Source organism: Suricata suricatta, chromosome 10, assembly GCF_006229205.1.
Source record: "Suricata suricatta isolate VVHF042 chromosome 10, meerkat_22Aug2017_6uvM2_HiC, whole genome shotgun sequence".
Classification (NCBI taxonomy): Eukaryota; Metazoa; Chordata; class Mammalia; order Carnivora; family Herpestidae; genus Suricata; species Suricata suricatta.
Window position 1 is genome coordinate 128,147,740 of NC_043709.1, and position 4,481 is coordinate 128,152,220.

At 40.4% G+C, this 4,481-nt stretch overlaps 1 long non-coding RNA gene across 2 annotated transcripts in view; it reads left to right on the forward strand.

Annotated features, from left to right (window-relative positions):
• Positions 1-1,208: 1,208 nt before the first annotated feature.
• The window catches only part of LOC115304914, a 5,467-nt gene continuing 2,194 nt past the window's right edge, over positions 1,209-4,481 (forward strand). Inside the window, exons 1-2 of one of the 2 annotated variants that reach the window (XR_003914664.1) lie at positions 1,209-1,294; positions 3,546-3,680. This is a non-coding gene — a long non-coding RNA (uncharacterized LOC115304914). The remainder of the gene's footprint in view (positions 1,295-3,545; positions 3,681-4,481) is intronic. The other variant, XR_003914663.1, reaches the window with a different exon arrangement.

Here is a 4,481-nt window from a genome sequence, read left to right on the forward strand (position 1 = left end):
GGACTCCTAGAGAGACTTGTTCAGATGCACAAGCCCCTTGACTGAGGACAGTCGTAAAACGTGGGTGAATATAAAAGGTGGGGGTCAGTTTTTCCTCCTTTCTTCCACATTCCTCTGAAACCTACACCCTATTTGGGTTGAAAGAGATGTTCTATATATTCTTCAGCAAGCAGTAGATCCTGTTTACTGAATAAATGCTAAATCAGCATGTGTCAGTTTAAACTACCGTATGCTGTCCCCTCGATTCAAATTTGATAATACCGATCTTTAAAAGTATACCTTTTAATGAAGTGTTATCATGCTGCTAAATTTTCTTCTACTGTACAGAAATTACAAGCAACATTTCTCTGGCCTAGAGCTAACTTTTATGACTCCCTTGGTACTCTCTTTTTTATCTTGATTTTTTAAGATGTTCAAATAAGTGAGTTTTCTTTTTACTTGACACATTTTCACATATGCTGCCTTGATCTTTCACATCCTTTACCCATATGGGAGACTGCCTAAGAAATGAAGGATCTGTGTTTAATTATCTCATGGGGACAATTTGAAGGGAAATCCAGAGCGTCCCCTCTCCAGCTCTGCCTTAAAGAGGAATAAGAATCAATGGTGAGTTTACAGCTTTTGGCTGTTGATAGAGATTTCTCAGAGTTCCTTCTGTGATAGTACCAGGTCCACCTGTTCACTTGGGCACATCCCAAGCTCACTGATTCAGACCCTAATTTGTGAACATTCAGACAGGGGCTGGGCTGAAGGGGATGGTGTGCGTTCATAAAGGTCACAGAGGTTTATTTAGAAAATTTGTAAAAATACAAAGAAGGTAAAAGATACAGCATTTGAATTGAGACCAAATGAATTTTATGCAACTTTATACATTTAAAAAATATTTAGTGTTTATATAATTTATCTTTAATAATTTTAAAGCTGATTTTTAAAAATCTAGAAACATACAGTTGATATTTCAAAGTTACAACTGGACTGAGAGAACGCAGGAGAGTCACCTAAGACCATGTGTCTGGATGGCGGCAATACCAAGGTTAGAAGTCAAGTTTGCAGTCTCCCGAATACACCACCTGCCTTCACATTCATTCACCAAAGCCCGGTCCTCAGGAAACGCTTCACGCAAGTTCCAGCTGTTGTGTTCTTGAATGCAATAATGCTTCTCATAACATACATTCTACATTCTAGAACTTTTGGCTATTTTCCCTTCCTGCCATTCAGTCACATTAACAAGGCTCTACTCTATTCTGCTGTAGCATCAGACACATAACTGTAAGAGGCTTTCCTATCCATGCAGGTAAATAAATCTTGAGAAATGAATAACAGGTTGATGTTCTCAGGGAAAACTTGCCTTCCATGTAAGCATCAGTCAGGGCTTTTTCTGTTGTAAGTGACTGAAATTGATGTTTTTGGCTCCTGTAACTGGGAAGGATATTGGAGCAGCACCCAGGATGGAAGGAAAAATTCCAGAAACTAGGGACAAGAATAGGTACTCATATGTCATTTCTGCTTACCTTTGCTTGGCTTCATCCTGTAGACAGACTCCTACCAATATCTGGGAAGATGGCCACCAGGGGCTTGAAATTTACACTGAATTAGCAACACCACCATAAACAACAGCTTCCAGATCTGTAGCTGAATCTCAGAAAAAGTTTCTGATGAGTTCTTACACCATAAATCTCTTTGTGTCAAAGGCAAATGACACCAAAGTTGTCTAGGATATTGCAAGTTGGATCAGGAGTGAATACAAAAGTGAAAGAAGGGGCATGGAAAAGTTTCATAGAGAGACAGTAACAACAACAACCAAAGTCAAGTTATTGACTGCGGGGCCGGAAGAAGGCTCATCTATTCCCCAGTCATTATTCCATTGACCCACCTCTTTCATGGAGATAGTTACAAAGATTCAGACGCTCAGTTCCCATCTCAGAGTGACTGAATCAGAATTTCTTAAGATGGAGCCCAGGGGGAGCTTATTATTGAAATACCAGTACAGGGGCTCTGCTATGCCCCTAGTTAAGAACTACTGTTTTAAGTCATTATCATCAGAAGTCTATTTTCCAGGGTGGATAACATATGAAGTATTCATCAGCCATTAATATCTTATTATGATTAGTTCAACAGATTAGCCTAATTCATTTATCTGGATTTCAAAAGCATGAGTTGCAGGATGAAGACAATTTGATGAAGAAAAGAGGACTTGGGCTGGCACTATTGGGGCCTGGTCAGGGGCTTGCGGAGAGGTGGGATGTGGCTTTACATAACTGTGTAGTTATGAATGATCTTATGCTCATATTCCATTTTCTGACCACATTCTATTATTCCAACTCTCTCGCATCCTCATTCTTTACAACTTCTCTTCAGTCTTAAACTTTCAGTTCATGATTTCCCTCCCTCTCTCTCTCTCCCCCCTAAATTCATAGTGGCCTCAATCTCTCCCATGCCAGCTTTAGAGCTGTTTCACCTACTTTGTAACCTCATCCTTCTAGGGCCCACAACCCACCAGACCTCAGCCCTAGATCAGTGCCATATTTTGCTCTATTCCCTCCTTCTTTTGTCCTCTGTTGCTCACTGTTGAGGGAACTGTACAATGACACTCCAAAAATCTGATTGATTATGCTGCCTCTTTATCCTGTCATCAGGATCTAGGCCATACCTGACCTACCCTCATCCAGCCATCCACTCAACCTTCAGGTCCATCATATCCCTTCCTCCCTACGTCGCTGAGAAAATTGGGGCCACCCAGCCCACCTCATTAAACATAAATTTCTCCGAATCCAGACGTGGATCCTTGCTTTTCTCTTTCTCTTCATTCTCAGAGCATGACACATTCCTCTTCTTGTTCATGGTCGCATTGCATGTTCTCCTGACCGACACAGCTCTTCTGGGCACCCTGGTTTCCGTCTCCACATTCCTTCTCTTTCTCTTTGTAGAGCACTTGTTGTCTAAGCAGACTGTTTACACAAAGAACCTAGTTAAGAGTATTTTTATGGTCTACTCGTCTCCTCCCTTTACAGAATTGTCTGTATGATCATATATTCTTATATTTTTAACCCACCAATTTCAGACGAATGATTCCCAAATGTTTCCAGCCTTAGCTCCCTTCTAGGCAGTCTCTTGAATGTCCCATGGGCATGTCTATCTTAAGATATCCAGAACTAACTATATCATCTTTTCTACCAAAGCTGTATCTCTTTTTATATTCTCAACCCTGGATAATTATTCCACATCCTGTCAGGAATTCAAGTTCGGAAACTTCAAGCTACCTAATGTACCTCTGCTCACCTCAATCACCTCTGCTCACCTCAATCTCTGTATCTAATTGATTATGAAGTCTCACTGATATTACCACTGAAATATATCTCTAATTTCTTTCTTTCTCTCTGAGTTGCTGTAGCCACATTACAGGTTCAGACCCTCAACATCCTTTGCTTGGACAATGGCAGTAACACTACAATAAGTCTTTCTGCTGCTATATATTCATCCTCCATTCTTCAGACAAAGCAGTGCATATAAGAGATTATTCTGTTTTTTTTACTCTTTCTGTTTAGGATTTTACAGTGGATTGACATCACCTGATGTCACCATCTTGCCCATCATATGATACCATCTTGTTCCTTATGACAACATAAAAGATCTCCTATGATCTACTAGTCACTAGCCAGACACTGCACCACATTTTATAGGTAAGTAACATATTCTCTCTGTACCCTCAGCAGCCTCTGTGCCTTGGTCAGGTGATTCTCTCTTCCTGGAATTCCTTTCCCCTTATTTGCTGGACCAATTCATACTCATCCTTAAAACTTAGCATGAATCATCTTTTCCAGGGAAACTTGGTTAGTCCTCCAAGTTAGGAGAAGTGCCCCTCTTTGTAGTGTCTCTCCTGTTAGATTGTAAGCTTATCAGGACAAGGGTCATTTCTTTAATCTCTATTTACATTCTTATTCTGTAGCATAGATGCCAAGTTTATAATAAATATCTGTGATACTGAGCTGAGGATAACTTGGTGAGACAATCCCAATAGCAAGTAGTAGGAAGTAAGAAGGCAAAAACTCCCTTTGCTTATTTTGTGCTTTTGCTTACAGCAGAGAATATGTTTGGTGGGTGGAAGGAAGGATGGAGGGGAGAGGGCCTTATTATCACCGGAGATGACAGCTGTGGGTAAAGGTACAGACTGCAGGAGAAAGTAAGAATCAGCAAAGAAAAATCAGGATCTGGAGAAGGGGAATGACAGAGGTAGAAAGAGCTTATATCACACAGTCACCTTCTTCAAAACCTCTTAACTTTACTGGTTTCCAAGGCCTTTGGCCACTTGTTCCTGTCCAGTAGTTTGTTCACGAAATTCTTTTTTTTTTTTTTTGAAGGGAGGGTATTTTTAAATTTATTATTTATTTTTTTAAAAATAGTTTACTGTCAAATTGGTTTCCATATAACACCCAGTGCTTCTCCCCACAAGTGCCCCCCACCATGACCATCACCCCCATACC